The following is an 18514-nucleotide window of genomic DNA, read 5'->3' as shown; positions in this document are numbered from 1 at the left end:
ACACATTTATATCTTGTTTATTTTTCACACAATTGCAAAAGTTATTTTTATTTAACTTTAAAAAACTGCTGTGTTGTTTTTGTTGTACTCAACAAAAATAAAACACAAGAAACTATAAAGAAAAATAAAATGTAAACAATTTTAGTTTTTGCTTTGTTTTTGTTAAATTGCAAATGTTTTTGTTTTTATTTTGCTTAAAAATAAAACAGCAAAACACTACTTCCTCTTTTGTAAGTTGCTTTGGATAAAAGCATCTGCTAAATATCTAAATGTAAATGTAAATGTAAATGTGAAGAAATATGAAAAAGAACAGATAAAAACAGATGACAAGTAACCTTTTTTTGTTTTTGTTTGTACTATAGTGCATTTAATGCTATAGTGCATTATTTTTTATTTGTTTGTTGTTGTTTTTTCTTAACAATACAATGTATAATATAAAAAGCTATAAAGAAAATGTTTTCTATTGTATTTTAGAGAACATTTATATTTTGTTTATACAAACCATGAAGAAAAAAAAATAAATTATTTTAGTATTTTTTTTTTTAGATATTGTTAAATTCCAAATATTTGTAGTTTTATTTTACTTAAAAAATAAAAACAAAAAACTACGAAAGAAATGAAAGAAAAAAAAGAAAAACTACAAAAAATCCTTTCTTGCAAATGTTCATGTTTCATTTCACTCAACAATAATAAAACAACAAAAAGAAGAAAAAAACATAAGCTGACAGTTTCCATTTGTATTTTGGCACACATTTATAGTTTTCGTTTTTACGTCTATTTTGATTAATAAACATTAAAAAAACCCAGTCATAATCAAACAATCACAAAAAACCCAGACGCAGATCCAAATGTTTGTTTTTATTTTACTTAACAATAATAAAATGGCAAAAAAAACAGTATAGGTTTTGTTTTTACTCCTATTTTGCTTAATAAACATTAAAAACAATCAGAAATACAAAAAAAAAAAAAACTTGCTTGCAAGTGTTTGTTGTTATTTTACTGCAAAATAAAACAACAAAAACACTATGAAAGAAAAACTAAAAAAAATCTTTAAAATGTTATAAAAATTTGATAAAATAGCAAAAAACTAAAGATGAAAAAACACCATTTTCATTTGTATTTTAGCACACATTAACAGTTTTAGTTTTTGCTTCTATTTTGCTTAACAAAAATAAAAAACAATCAGAAATATGAATGAAAACCTGAAAAATTTGTTTTAATTTGAAAAGATTCGCTTTACTACTCCTTTTTGTCTTTGTAATAGTTCTCGTTGACTGTTGGTTTCTCCAAACTTTCACACTTTTTCTTTGCATCTATCTCTCAATCCCTCTGCTGCTGCATTGAGGGAGGGTGATGCTGCGACGCCGAGATATCTGCAGCGCCATGCAGAAATCAGCAGGGAGAGACTGAGACAAACACAGACTCTCAAACACACATATAAACACTCACACATTCTACACAAAGCTGTGCATTCTCATGCCATACAGAACGCAAAACAAGGAAAACAAGCATTCCAGCAGCACGTCTGAGAACATAAACAAACACACGCACGCAATCTCCATTTCACTGTTTCTCTCCAAACAACTTCAAGTCAAATAATCAACTCGGTTTCACGTCACGTCCACATAAACAAACCCAGCGCGGTACGAGCGACGCTGCCAGAGGACCAGCCTCACGCGACCAGCAGCATCCCAACATGGACGCCTTTGTTTTGATCGCATTCCCAGTCACCACAAGTAACCATAACCCGCATCTCACCAGAACGCACACACGCGCTGGATTTCCACAAGCCACCGGAGACCCCAGCCTCCTTACCATCCTTCGCTCTCTCTAATCGCTCCACAGGAAGGATGTTGAGCCACACCTTGGAGAAAAGCAACCCCTCGGTAACCTCTCCTGCAATCGGCCGATCGATAACACGACAACAGCCCCCCCGCGGGCCGCAGGATGAGATGGAGAAGTCGGCGGGTGAAGTGGAGGCACGTCAGAGCATAACAAGGCTGACGCTGCATGTGTCTAATGGCGTTCCTTCTGCTTCACAACTCCAGTTGCGGGGTGGGGGTGGAGGGGGGGCGGTTGTGCACTGCAGTTTGACATCAAGAGAAGGTGTGCGTTCTCTCGAGACCTGCATTATTATGCACTATTATTTCGTATTCGCACCTGTCGTGCATTTACTGAAACGACAAGGTGTGGCACGGTTTATTTTGGTGGCGTCGCATCGATGTTGTATTCATGCATCTTTGTAGATACTGTACTTCCTCGAAAACGCCGGCGTAAACAGTGGTGCAAAGTGCTGATGTGGAGACGGATGGAGTGAGATTACACTGTTGCCATGGCAACTGAATGTAAAAACAGAAAAGGAGGAAAAAGTTGACTGGGCATGAGGAGAGGAGAGGTTGCGGAGGCTGTCGCCTCACATCCCAAAGCGAGAAACACTCCAAACATCTGTTCTATTGATTTACAGGGATTTGATACTACTTCCGAGACGCATGTCGGGAAATGGGACCAAAGAAATCTAGTTGAAAGAGGGTTTTTTTTAGCCGACGCTATAAAAAGGATTTTTTTGATGTTGTAAACTATTAAAAAAGACAAAGGCATTTACACAGCAATTACAACGAAAATACAAATGTTTTTCTTTTGTGTTTTGAAAGGTTTTTGTGTAAAGACAACAACGTTGTCAAAACGATCCCTGTTCACACGGATCCATTAAACGCTGAAAACGTCACCGTTTTCACTAATATATAAACTATTTAAAAGACAAAAAAACTAAATATAAAAATCAACGTTGTTTACACAAAACCATCCAAAACATGAAAGAAAAGCGTTTTTTTCGCTTTTAAAACTGGTTTTAGTATAATAGCTGTTGTGTAAATGTATCCTTAGAACGATTTTATTTTAACATTATCATCCTTTCAATTTTTCAACAATTTTTGCTCAGTAATCTTGTTTTATTTACTTGTGTTTTTGCCTTTTTAATATATTACCCTGCATCCCAATGTGCATACTATCCACCCTAAATAGTATTGAAAATGACGATGATGATGTCACATGGATAGTATGCACATTGGGACGCAGGCATAGTGAAAACGTTGACTTCATGCGCATGTGTATTACGTGTTCAGTCGTGACATCGTCAACTACTGGCCTGGCATGATAATACAGCGTTTTTGCATAAAGACAACGTTGTCAAAACGATCCCTGTTCACACAGATGCGTGAAATTGACTAAAAATGCTGTATTATCATGCCAGGCCAGTAGTTGGCGACGTCACGACTGATCACGTAACACACATGCGCATGACGTCACTGTTTTCACTAATATATAAACTATTAAAAAGGCAAAAACACAAAATATAAAAATTTTAAAACTAGCTAATACTAAAATGAAAACAAAAAGTAAATACAAGTAAATAAAACAAGATTATTGTAGTACATTTTACAAGAAAAGACTATTTCAGTTTTTCTACTTGAAACTGGTTACATTGTAATTGTAAAATTCTAAGTAAAAATAGTTTCTAAGTAAACGCTCGTTCACAGCAAGGACGATAATGTTAAAATAAAATCGTTCTAAGTGTACATTTACAAAAAGATTGTCGGAGTGCATTTTACAAGAAAATACTATTTCAGTTTTTCTACTTGTAATTTGTTACATTGTTATTATTTATGAAATTCACAAACAGTTTCTAAGTAAAAATAGTTTCTAAGTAAAGGCTCGTTTACAGCAATTACAACGACAATTATACTAAAAATTAAAAAGTTTTTCTTTCGTGCTTTAAAATATTTTGCATAAAGACAATGGCGTTGTCAAAACGATCTCTGTTCACATGGATCCGAGAAATCGACTACAAACGCTGCATTGTCATGCCAGGCCAGTAGATGGCACATATTACACGTGCGCATGACGTCACCGTTTTCACTAATATATCAAGTGTTAAAAAGACAAAAACACAAAATATAAAAACTTAAAAGGCTTGTTTACAGCAAGGACGACAATGTTAAAATAAAATTGTTTTAAGTGTACATTTACACAACAACAATTATACTAAAAATGGAAGCGTTTTTCTTTTGTGTTTTGAAAGGTTTCGTGTAAATACAACAAAAACAACAATGCTGCCACAACGTGGATCTGTGAAAACGACTAAAAATGCTGTATTATCATTCCAGGGCAGTCGTTGGCGATGTCACGACTAAACACGTAATACACATGCGCATGACGTCACAGTTTTCACAATTTAACGTTTTTGTAGTTTACACAGAAACATTAATGGCAATGTTGCTAAGTTTGTGGTTTTTCCACAGAATTGGGCTATTTGGAAACTGTTGCCGCCGGTTGTTTTTCACGTCCGTGTGTTGAAGTGATCCCAATAATGTGAATATTAGCTCCTGGAATACGAATTTTACCGTGGAACCCACCAAAAAAATGTGTATTTTACTCCCCGGAACACGATTGGCTAGTTTTGGGTGGGTTTTGTTATGAAAACCTGGCAACCCTGGTTAATGGCATCATTTTCAAAAACTATTTTAAAAAGAATCTTTTAATTGTTATGTTTTATTTTGCTAGTTTGTTTAGCATTCCATATTTGTGACCCAGGATCACAAAACCAGTCATAAGGGTCATTTTTTCAAAATTGAGATTTATACATCATATGAACACGAATAAATAAGCTTTTCATTGATGTATAGTTTGTTAGGATAGGACAATATTTGGCCGAGATACAACTATTTAAAAATCAGGTATCTGAGGGTGCAAAAAAATCAAAATATTGAGAAAATCACCTTTAAAGTTCTTCAAATAATGTTCTTAACAATGTATATTACTAACCAAAAATTAGGTTTTCATACATCTGCAGTAGGAATTTTACAAAATATCTTAATGGAACATGATCTTTACTTAATTTCCTAATGATTTTTGCCATAAAAGAAAAATCTATAATTTTGACCCATACAATTTATTTTTGGCTATTGCTACAAATAAAACCCAGCGACTTAAGACTGGTTTTGTGGTCCAGGGTCACATTTAAGCAAATATCCTGGTCCACACTGCAGTCCAGTCTGTGGCGGTAACGCACCTATAAGTTGGTTTGTCAACTGCCAATAAACACCAAAGAATAAGAATTCTCAAAAACGTGCACTTCAACGCCTGTTTTCAAAAGTTTGCATTTTGCCCTTAAAACGCTGTTGTTGTGTAAAAAAGTGTGTAAACACCCACTAAATCTATGACAATAAGGAGACACATAGGAACAATATCACTGGAATCACTTTCAGAACTATTTTTTCCAGCTGATGAACGATAAAAACACTGACAGCCAATCAGAATCCAACGGACTTGAAAGAGTTGGAACATTTAAAGTGACAGATCACAAACCTGCAGTGCACTTATAATAAACAGAATGTTAACACCTATCGGTGTGGATGCTAATATAGTTATTGTTACACTTATCATTTTAGTGTGCGGGCCATAAATCCAAAAGCAATGTTTTTCAGTGCCTGACAGTCAAACAAAGAGAAGCACGTCTCTATTGACAGCGATTGCTTTATAGTGACAGACTGCACCTGAACATCGCTGAATGGAGGAAAAAGGAAAGCAAAATATCTTAATCCGGGTTATTCATTAACTGTATGGATGACATCACTTATTTGGACTCTGTGCCATACGCACGCTGATGCAGAGCATTGTTCTGTCTGAGCCTGCATGCGTTTGTTAATCATTGTTGCAGTGATATCATCTGTTGTGATGAACTGGATTTGTTAAAAGTGGGCCGAACTGTGTTTTACATTATGGCGCAAGAAGGTTTAGTTTAGTTTTAAATCACAAAAAATTCTAATCAGTGCCTCTATATCCCAATATACACCAACATTCATAAACTACAGTCACATTATAAGAAAGCCCTCAAGATCTCAATAAGATCTGGCAACCCCTCGTAAAGCCTCTTGTTGTCCATTCAGTGTAATTCTCAGCACTGGCTCAGCTCTGCAGGGGTCTGAACGCTGACAGCCTGAGATTAACGCTCTGATCAGGGCCGGAGTAATGCACACTACTACCCTGAACCGCCACATCCGTCTCCAGACTTGTCTTAAGATTTATGCTGCAATATGACACTGTGGAGACTGATGCACCATTTAATATAGTTCAAATTTCTCCTAATTATTTAATTAAAGTCTATTTATCTATGCGTTTTGATACTATTTATTAAATAATAATGCTAGTTTATATACAGAATGTTTACAGTGCAGTGCATTTTATATTATGTTAATATTTATTATTATGCAACGCAATAATATTATAATTATTATTTTATTTTAATAGAAATTAAATGGGAAAATAAATATATAAATATAAAAAAATACATTATTTTACATTTGTCATTATTTGTTATATTGTTATAACTAATAACAATAATAACAGCAAATATTGTCTTTATTAATAACAAATCAAATTAAATAATCAAATCAAATATTTTTGTGCATTATAATATATTTTATATATTATGATGTTAATACTGATTACAACAATTCAGAGATTCTATTAATTATTAATACATATATACAAATTTAGTTTCTAATTAATTGTTATTGTATTATGTATGATGTTATATTATTACTAAAAACAATAATTACAACAACATATTATTGTTATGGCTAATAATGTTTAATTGGTGAACAAAATAAATAATATCATATTGTATATACATTATAATATACTTTACATTATAATATATTTATTTAATTTATTGTATCATGTATTATGTTGTTAAATTATTACTACAAACAAGAATTACAACAAAATATTATTGTTATTACTAATAATAATATTTAATAAATGAACAAAATAAATAATATCATATTGTATATAGATTATAATACACTTTATATTATAATATAAATATTTATTTTTTAATTTATTGGTATTGTATTATGTATTATGTTGTTAAATTATTACTACAAACAAGAATTACAACATCATATTATTGTTATTGCTAATAATACTAAAACAAATAAAACAAAATAGATAATATCATTTTGTATATACATTATAATACAGTACATTATAACATAAATACTTTACATTATAATATAATTTATTTTTTATGTATTGTTATTGTACTACAGATTATGTCGTTATATTATTACTAAAAACAAGGATTACAAAAACATGTTATTGCTAATAATATTTATTTTAAAAAATAGATATCATATTGCATATACTTTATAATATACTTTACGTTATAATATTAATACTTAACATTACAATCTAAATATTTCTTTTTCTTTTAGTGTTAATGTATTATGTTGTTTTATAATTACTAAAAACAAGAATTACAACAAAATATTATAATTGTTATAGCTAATAATATTTAATTAATAAACTAATTACATAATATCATATTGTATACACATTATAATACACTTTACAGTGTAATATAAATACTTTATATTACAATATATATATATATGTATTTTTTTGTTTGTTTGTTTTGTTTTTCAATTTATTGTTATTGTATTATGTATTGTTGTTATATTACTTCTAAAAACAAGAATTACAACATATTTTATTGTTATTGTTAATACTTAATTAATATATAACTTAATATATAACATCACATTATATTATATTATATTATATTATATTATATTTATTGTACTTTTTACGTCTATTTTTAATAATTTAAATAATTTCTATTGGTTTTAAATGCAATTAAAATATGTCCATTAATTATTATAAACAGTTATGTTCATACATAATTATAAAAAATATGTTAATTGTTATATCGCCATATATAGGTAATATTATTACTAATAACAATAATAGCAACATATTATTAATGACATTGCTCATAACAATTAGTGATCAAAATAAACAATATATCACTTTATATTACTATTTATCAGTAATAATCTCTGACTGTTTAATTTATAGTTATTGTATTATGTATTATGTTAAATTATTACTACAAACAAGAATTACAACATCATATAACATCATATTGCTACTGCTAATAATACTATTAAATACTAATACTATTTATATCATATTGTATATACATTATAATACACTACATTATAACAAAATACTTTACATTATAATATAATTCATTTTTATTCATTGTTATTGTACTACAGATTATGTTATTATATTACTACTAACAACAAGGATTACAAAAACATGTTATTGTTAATAATATTTAATAAACAAAACAGATATCATATTGCATATACTTCACGTTATAATATAAATACTTCACATTAAAATCTAAATATTTCTTTTTCTTTTAGTATTAATGTATTATGTTGTTTTATAATTAATAAAAACAAGAATTACAACAAAATATTATAATTGTTATAGCTAATAATATTTAATTAATAAACTAATTACATAATATCATATTGTATACACATTATAATACACTTTACAGTGTAATATAAATACTTTATATTACAATATATATATATATATTTTTTTTTTTTTTCAATTTATTGTTATTGTATTATGTATTGTTATATTACTTCTAAAAACAAGAATTACAACATATTTTATTGTTATTGCTAATACTTAATTAAAATATATAACATCATATATTTTATTATATTATATTATATTATATTATACTGTTCATGTCTATTTTTAATAATTTAAATAATTTCTATTGGTTTTAAATAAATTGAATTGGTTTTAAATTGAAATCTAAATATTTGTTTTAATTTATTGTTAATGTATTATGTTGTTTTATTATTACAAAATATTATAATTGTTAAAGCTAATGATATTTAATTCATAAACTAATTACATAATATCATATTGTACACTTTACATTATAATATAAAGTATTTAAAATTATTTGTTATAAAGTGTATTATAATGTGTATACAATATGATATTATGAACATATTTTATAATGAACATATTTTAATTGTACTTAAAACCAATAGAAATTATTTAAATTATTAAAAATAGACATGAATAGTATAATATAATATAATATAATATAATGTTATATATTTTAATTAAGTATTAGCAATAACAATAAAATGTTGTAATTTTTGTTTTTAGAAGTAATATAACAATACATAATACAATATATATATATTTATATATATATATATATATGAATATTATTAAAACAATAATTATAACATATTTTATTGTTATTGCTAATAATACTTAAAATATAACATCATATAATATTATATTATTGTGTTTGTATCTAATTTTAATAATTTAAAAATTATTTTGGTTTTAAATACAATTAAAAATATGCTAATTATAAAAACTTGCATTCATAAATAATTATAAAAAGTATGTTAGTTGTTATATCGCCATATATAGGTAATATTATTACTAAAAACAATAATAGCAACATATTATTAATGACATTGTTCATAACAATTAGTGATCAAAATAAACAACATATCATATACTTTATAATATTACTATTAATCAGTAATAATCTCTGACTGTTTAATTTATTGTTATTGCATTATGTATTATGTTAAATTATTACTACAAACAAGAATTACAACATCATATTATTGCTACTGCTAATAATACTATTAAATACTAATACTATTTATATCATATTGTATATACAATATAATACACTACATTATAACATAAATACTTTACATTACATATTACATATTTTAATTGTATTTAAAACCAATAGAAATTATTTAAATTTGAATTTTATTTGAATTTTATTTATTTTAATGAACAGTATAATATAATATAATATAATATGATGTTATATATTTTAATTAAGTATTAGCAATAACAATAAAATGTTGTAATTTTTGTTTTTAGAAGTAATATATATATATATATATATATTCCCAATTCAATTTATTGTTATTGTATTATGTATTTTTGTTATATTACTACTAAAAACAAGAATTACAACACGTTTTATTGTTATTGCTAATAATACTTAATTAAAATATATAACACGATATTATACTGTTCATGTCTATTTTTAATAATTTAAAGATTCTATTGGTCTTAAATACAATTAAAAATATGTTCTTTCTTTATTATTAAAAAATCATGTTTATAAACAATTATAAAAATTATGTTAATTGTTATATCGCCATATATAGGTAATATTATTACTAAAAACAATAATAGCAACATATTATTAATGACATTGTTCATAACAATTAGTGATCAAAATAAACAACATATCACATACTATAATATTACTATTTATCAGTAATAATCTTTGACTTCTTATTGTTAATACAATAAATAATACAATGTTATTATAGACAGATAGATAGAGTTTATAAACCTGATGCTAGACTATAATAACAAAGCTCCAGCCTCCATCTGTGCACATGCTGTATTGTAGACACCCAAAACAAGCCTCGCTCAAATCAGAAAAGAGACGTGCATCGTTATTTGCCATATCCTCCTGTAATTCTTATGCATAAGCGCCCGATGATCCATTCTCTGAAGATGTCATTGAGACACACCGTTGCCCTCATCCAGACGAGACCCTAGTGGTCGACAGACACAAGGCAGTACGTCCATCCCCAAACTCTGATCAAATAAAGCCATATGCACGCTCTCAAATATCAATCCGCCCCTTTCACAGCCCGCGCTCACCTCCGTTTGCCCTGTTCCCGAGTGTTTCAGCTGCTCTCCATGTAGGGCGCTGCGCTCCGATGGGAAGCCATTCGCCAGCAGACGTCACTAGTGTATACTAATCATGAGTCCGGACTGTCACATGCGAATAAAAGCATGAAAACCTCGTCGTTCCCCCGTGTCGCATCTGGGCCGGCGCGCGACGCCGCGGCGAGCGGAAAGATGAGCGACAGCAGATATTAGCGGGCCGGGAAAACAGAAGGTGCACTTAGGCACTATAAATGAACTAAGGATGAGGTCATGGTTCAGGAGGAAAAAAATGCCGTTGACGTCACCGCCAGCCAATGGGAGCGCGTGGCCCAGGGGGTTCGCTGACGTCAGCGCGCTGATCCGCAGATTAAAGGGACACTGAGGTTTTAAAGCGAGCTGCGCGTTAGGGTTAGTGCGCACTTTGTAGGTCACCCGCTGGACGCGACTTAAACCTCGTGTGCTTAATATTTTCACGCGTTTTGTTGCTTTTAATAATCCATAATCAACACATGAGTATAAGCATGGGAGCTTTTGTTTTTAGTTTAGTATTAGTCTGATTCAATAGTCAAATCGGTGTGCATTTTATAGAAATGTTTATTGTGTCATTCAAATTTCAATTCGGTGTGAAGTAAACAATGTGTGACAATGTGGAACGTCTCTAAACGAGCGCCCGCTGCTGGACGAGGGGAGCAATCACAGCGTCATTTTTTACTGCAGTGACAGTCTGCTGTCTAGGGGTAAAGGGCTGAATTACACTCTTCAGCATACTTCATTCACTTTCTTCAGTACCTTTTTTTTAATTCATGTGAGGAGTTGTGTAACATTGTATAAAATATTGTCTAGTGAATATTTAGTTACATTTATTTAGTTAGTTATTTACACAAATATCGTGGTGTGACCCTCAAAAGGAGTCCTGTATTTTCAAAAGTCATTTTTGAAAAACAAAAATTGAATAAAATATTGCCTGGTGAATATTTATTTATTTATTTATTTATTTATTTATTTATTTACTGTGCTGGAACCTACAAATGTTATAAGTTATATATTTTAAAATTGTAAAGCCACTTTTGAAAAATGAAAATGATATAAAATGTGAAATTTGAATGTTCAGAATATTCAGATGAATGAATGAAAGAATGAATGAATAAATAAGTTAAAATATAAATATATATAAAATAAATAGAAATTAAATAAATAAACAAATAAATAAAGACTGTGTTTTAAAGCAGGTGTTTTCAAACCTTTTAATAGCTGGAAGCCTCAAAAGGAATTAAATCTTTTCAAATGTAAAGTCATTTTTGAAAAACAAAAATTGAATAAAATATTGCCTGGTGAATATTTATTTATTTATTTATTTATTTATTTATTTATTTACTGTGCTGGAACCTACAAATGTTATAAGTTATATATTTTAAAATTGTAAAGTCACTTTTGAAAAATGAAAATGATATAAAATGTGAAATTTGAATGTTCAGAATATTCAGATGAATGAATGAATGAATGAATGAATTAAAATATAAAATATATATAAAATAAATGGAAATTAAATAAATAAATAAATAAACAAATAAATAAAGACTGTGTTTTAAAGCAGGTGTTTTCAAACTTTTTAATAGCTGGAAGCCTCAAAAGGAATTAAATCTTTTCAAATGTAAAGTCATTTTTGAAAAACAAAAATTGAATAAAATATTGCCTGGTGAATATTTATTTATTTATTTATTTATTTATTTATTTATTTACTGTGCTGGAACCTACAAATGTTATAAGTTATATATTTTAAAATTGTAAAGCCACTTTTGAAAAATGAAAATGATATAAAATGTGAAATTTGAATGTTCAGAATATTCAGATGAATGAAAGAATGAATGAATAAAAAAGTTAAAATATAAATATATATAAAATAAATAGAAATTAAATAAATAAATAAATAAACAAATAAATAAAGACTGTGTTTTAAAGCAGGTGTTTTCAAACTTTTTAATAGCTGGAAGCCTCAAAAGGAATTAAATCTTTTCAAATGTAAAGTCATTTTTGAAAAACAAAAATTATATAATGTATTTTTTGGTGAATAACCAGTTTCTATTACTGACTCTGTGTAAGTAGTTTAAGTTAAAGTAACTAAAGTAATCAGGTATAAAATTAAAGAGAAATATAAAATGTTGATTGTAGAATAAAATAATGATTATGATTTCTCGTTAGACTTTAGAAAGAAGGTTTATTTATTTATTTATTTATTTATTTATTTATTTTTACACTATTTGTCTCTGAACTTTATTTATTTATTTAACATTTTTACACTATTTTTCTCTGAACTTTTCCACAGACTATAAATTGAAATATTTCATAGCTGATTTCATGTTTCCTAAACACGCTTCAGTTTGACTAACAGCTTGATTGGAAATGGTGAATATAATATATAGATTTTACTTTATTTCTTTGTTTTCTTCTGTCTACACAATAAATAGTGAAACATTGTTTTAATCTTTGTTAAAATGTTGTTATTTAACATTTAATAATTATATTTTGTTAATGGTTTTTAGTTTAAGATGGGTCTGGATAATTAATTAATAAATAAATAAATAAATAAATAAATAAATAAATAAATAAATAAATAAATAAATAAATAAATAAATAAAATCTAAAAGACGTCTGAAAATTAGAGAGAAAAAAACAACAACAACAGAAAAACAGACTATGATCGGTAAAATTTTATTTATTTATTTATTTAACTTTTTTTCAACACTATTTTTCTCTAAACTTTCCCAAAGACTCTCTACAACATGAAATAACTCATAGGTTATTTCATAGCTGATTTCATATGTTTCCTAAACACACTTTTAATTTATATTTTTACACTTTACATAATTTGACTAACAGCTTGATTGGAAATGGTGGATATGACACATAGATTTTACTTTATTCCTTTGTTTTCTTCTGTCTACACAATAAATAGTGGAAAATAGTTTTAATCTTTGTTAAAATGTTATTTAACATTTAATAATGATATTTTGTTAATGGTTTTTAGTTTAAGATGGGTCTGGAGCAAGAGCAAAAACTAAAAAAATAATAATAAAAATAAAATCACATCTAAAAATATCAAAATTACGATCAGTAAAATGTATTTATTTATTTAAACTCATTCTTTGATCAAAAATACAGCAAAAATAAATAAAGAAAATCTTAATATTGTGAAATACTTTTGCAATTTAAAATAAATGCTTTCTATCTTAATATATTTTAAAATGTAATGTATTGCTGGGATTAGAGCTGAGCTACATGTTTTTAGTCACTTCTGAAAAATAAATTATATAAAATATCAGGTTTCTGGTTTCTATTACTTTCTAACACAGTATGTTTCCTACCCACTATCAAAGAAAAGATATATATATATATATATATATATTTATTTAAATTTTTTTTTTTTTACACAAATTTTCTCTGAATTTTAACCTATCAAATGAAATGACTCAGTTCATTTCATAGTGTCACGCTCAGACAAAGCACACGAACAACGACGTAAATAAACGAAGGTATTTAATAAATCCACGGGGAACACAGGAGACACAGGAACACAGGGTAGTAACATCAACGTCCAACAAAGCAAGAGGGGAAACACACACTATATATACACACACACAGACTGATTACACACACAGGTGTAGACAATGAGGGAGAAACCAAAACACACAGAACTGCAGGGGAGATGATGGGAGAAACCAACTAGAAAGTCCAGGGGTGTGACACATAGTTTCCTAAAGACGCTTTTAATTTTTCACACTTTTTACAGCTTGACTGTAAAAGGTGCACAGTAATATTACTTTGTTTCTTTGTTTTCTTCGGCCTGCTCAATAAATATTGAAATCTTTAATCTTTAAATGTTCTATTTTAATCCTTGTAAAAATTATTCAGTTTAAAACTAAATTATCATAGTTTTACATTTAATGATTCATATTTTGTTAACAGTTTAATGTGGGTCTGGAACAAGTGTAAAAAAAAAAAAAGACATCTGAAAAGTAACAAAAAAACAACAACAACAACAACAAAAAAAAAACAATCTAACAACAATATAGACTAGTGATCATATTGATTGATTGACTGATTGACTGATTTAAACTTATTTAAAGAATACAACTATTTAAAATAAGTGTTTTCTATCTTAAAATATTTTAAAGTATAATTTATTCCTGTGATCAAAGCTGCATTACTCCAGTCTTTAGTGTCACATGATCCTACAGAAATCATTCTAACGTGCTGATTTGATGCTTAAGAAACATTACTACATATTGTTAACTGTTTTCAATGATGAAAACAGTTGCGTACATTTGCAAAGGAAAGTTCAAAGGAAAAAGAAAGAAAAAAACATTCAAATAATCAGTAACTTTTTAACAGTGTACATGAATGCACTTTATAAATAGAACTACTGTAGATAAAAATGGGAGCTAGTGTTGCATTGCATAAAGTAGCATATTATGCAAAATACAGCCTGCAGGTCACGGTTACAATTTCACAGCTGCATAAGAGAGAAGCATTGAACACTTAGGAAGGCATTACTGTAGGTTATGATGAACGAACAAGCAGTTATGAATGAACTAAGCAGATTATTTCACAGATTTTTATTAAAAAATCAAGGAAAATCGTGTGGGAATCAGTCAGGCAGTTGGCATGTGCCAAAAAATGTTCGCTCTGTACAACCTGACTTTTCTCACAAGGTCACTGACAGCGGTATTCAGGCAGAGAAAACTAAGTAAATATAAAGTTAATGATCTAAAGAAAGGCCAATATTCGGCGGCCTTCAGATGGCGGGACGCCTAAGAACTGATCATTCCTGCATTCCTATTCACCGAGCTGAAATATTTCAAGAATTTAATCAAAAATATCTATGTGACTCTTGCTTTTGAATATTATTAGCTCATATATATCCATAAAGAATATCTTTGAAATGACGCTTAAAACAATGAGAATGAAGCAAGAACTTTATTCTCTTCACACAGAAAAGTTCTAGTCACTTTCTCTTGAAAGTGTATGTGAAAGTTACGCTTTACAGCACAGAATCCATTCTTGTGGTTAATGGATTATTATTTGTGGTGATTGGAGAGGAAAACATCACTTTTAACTTTGGGGCCGCTCACACAGACAGTGTTTTTGCATTTATAAATGTGCGTTATATAATCACATTTATACAATCACAATTATACAGTGTCTACCCTGGGCACAAATGTTGCAAATATATTTATCCGGTGCCAGTCCTATGCTTCTGGGGGGCCCCAAGCAAAACTTTAAGGGCCCCGTTGCAGTTGCAAATGTTAATTTTATTTTATTATTATTATTTTTTGGCATTGGAATAACACACACACACACACACACACACACAAAAAAAACTGAGAAGAAAAGTCAAATCTGATACAATTCCACACAGAACCCAAAAAATGCACTGGACAAAATAATTGGCACCCTTAACATAATATTTGGTAGCACCCCCTTCGGAAAACAATAACTGAAATCAATGCTTCCTTTCTCACACCTCTCTACTAGAATTTTGGACACCTCTTCTTTTGCAAACTGCTCCAGGTCATTCAGATTTGAAGGACGCCTTCTCCCAACTGCTGTTTTGAGATCTCTCCACAGGTGTTCTGTGGGATTCAGATCTGGACTCATTGCTGGCCATTTCAAAACTCTCCAGCGCTTTGTTTGTAAACATTTCTGAGTGTTTTTTGAAGTGTGTTTCGGGTCATTGTCCCATGACCTCTGGTGAAGTGGCAGCTTTCTGACACTGGTCACTACGTTGCGCCCCAAAATTCTTTGGTAATCATCAGATTTCATGATACTGTTCACACAGTCAAGGCATCCAGTGCCAGAAGCAGCAGAGCAACCCCAAAACATCTTTGAACCTCCACCATGTTTGACTGTAGGGACTGTGTTCTTTTCTTTGAAGGCCTCATTTCTTTTTCTGTAAACAGTGCCATGATGTCCTTTATCAAAAAGCTCTACTTTTGTCTCATCTGTCCACAGTACATTCTCCCAGAAGGATTGTGGTTTTGGCAAACTTCAGTCTTGCTTTTTTATGCCTTTGTGTCAGCAGTGGTGTCCTCTTCGGCCTCCTACCATAGCATCCCTTTTCATTCAGATGGTGACGGATAGTGCAAGCTGACAGTGTTATACCCTGTGTCTGCAGATAAGCTTGAATTTGTTTGGAAGTTAATCAGGGTTCTTTATCCACCATTCGAACATCTTTTGTTGTAGTTTTTCATTATATTTCCACGTCCAGGGAGGTTAGCTACAGTAAACCTCTTGATGATATTGCGCACAGTGGACACAGAAACATTATGATCTCTGGAGATGAACTTGTAGCCTTGAGATTGTCCATGTTTTTCCACATTTTTTTCTCTCAAATCCACAGATAACTCTTTACACTCCTTTCTTTTCTCCATGCTCAGTGTGACACACAACACAAAGTTTGAGTCAACTTTTCTCCATTTTAACTGATTGCAAGTGTGATTACTATATTACACACCTGTTACTTGCCACAGGTGTGTCTAAATACAAATTACAGGAGCATCACAGGCTTGAAAAGCAGTTATTTCTTACAATTTTGACAAGGTGCCAATCATTTTGTCCAGTCCAGTTTGAGTTCTTTTGAGTTTTACTTTTCTTCACTGTTTTTTGTGTTGTTGCAAGGCAAACAAAAACAATAAGCATGTAAATACCAAAACATTTGCAATTGGAACAATTTTCTGAGAGAAGTGTTGCATTTTCTGACAGAATTGCAAGGGTGCCAATATTTTTGGCCATGGCTGTATCTTTTTTTGGGTAACCATATAGTTGATGGTAGCCGGTGAATTACAATACTACGGAAGTCAATGGTCACCGTCAACTGTTTGTTACAAACATTCTTCAAAATGACTTCTTTTGTGTTTAGCTGAAGAAAGAAATTCATACTGGTTTTGAACAGCTTAAGGGTGAGTAAATGATAACATTAATTTTTGGGTGAAATATGTCTTTAAATGACACAGGCGGCAGCAGGTTTATTAGGTTGCTGTCACTTTAAGACCGAATGCACAGATCTAATATACTGACAAGCATTCATTAATTTTACCAACTTTTATGTTCACTTAAGACACAACTGACTGTGTTTGAATGAAAACTCTCCAAGAGGGTAATTTTGATATATTTTTGTGTATTGGTGTAGTTCACCCCAAAATGAAATTGGTGATGTTAGTGCCATAAATTATGTTATAATGGACTATTTCACATCCAGAGATGAAGGATCGGATGATGAAGTTACTAAAGAGGAGGAGTCCAATGAAAGTCTGTTAGATGCACAGTCTGTGAACAGTTGCGTTGCGCTCGCTTTTCTAAATGTAAACTACAAGGTACACTATTTGTGCTATCTAAACGTACGAGGGGTGATCAAAAGTTCAGGGACTATGCCCATGATAAACAACTGTCCTCTTCAGGGTAACGTTAGTCTGTTTGTGTAATGATGCAGTATAGAGCTCCTGACAGCTCTCGTTAAACCTGTGAAGTGAAAGTCCTCCCACTTTAAACCCGTTTTCTCAAAATTCCATTCCTGAAAATTATAGCTATCGGCCAACTTAAGACAGACATAACTTTGGTTATGTTCAAGCTATGGACAAAATAAAAACAGTTTTGGAAAGGGCTTTAACCAGCTTTTATATGGTATCAAAATCTAAAAAAGGTATAATTTTACCATCGCATGACATATTGCAGTTTTTCATATTAACCGACTGAAACTGGACGAGTTCAATGGCAATTCATTTTGAGCAAATTATTTTTTGTGAATTGGAATCTGTGCCAAGGATTGTGGGTAACTGAAGGACCTGATGCATCTTTAAAATAGGTCGAATGAAGTACATGAAATGAAGACTTCCTACAAAGGATCCTTCAA

General features: G+C 29.8%; 1 protein-coding gene across 2 annotated transcripts in view; it reads right to left on the bottom strand.

Moving 5' to 3' along the window:
* Positions 1-10863, bottom strand: part of dusp8a (dual specificity phosphatase 8a) — a 64560-nt gene extending 53697 nt beyond the window's left edge. Inside the window, exon 1 of one of the 2 annotated variants that reach the window (XM_051099170.1) lies at positions 10600-10863. The gene's annotated coding sequence lies outside the window, so the exon portion shown is untranslated. Of the gene's footprint in view, positions 1-1815; positions 2038-10599 lie in introns of those variants that run through there. The other variant, XM_051099171.1, reaches the window with a different exon arrangement.
* Between the last annotated feature and the right edge of the window lie 7651 nt (positions 10864-18514).

Source organism: Labeo rohita, chromosome 25 (genome assembly GCF_022985175.1).
Source record: "Labeo rohita strain BAU-BD-2019 chromosome 25, IGBB_LRoh.1.0, whole genome shotgun sequence".
NCBI lineage: Eukaryota > Metazoa > Chordata > Actinopteri > Cypriniformes > Cyprinidae > Labeo > Labeo rohita.
Note: the sequence above shows the minus strand (reverse complement) of the source record. Positions and strands in the feature narration are given on the sequence as shown.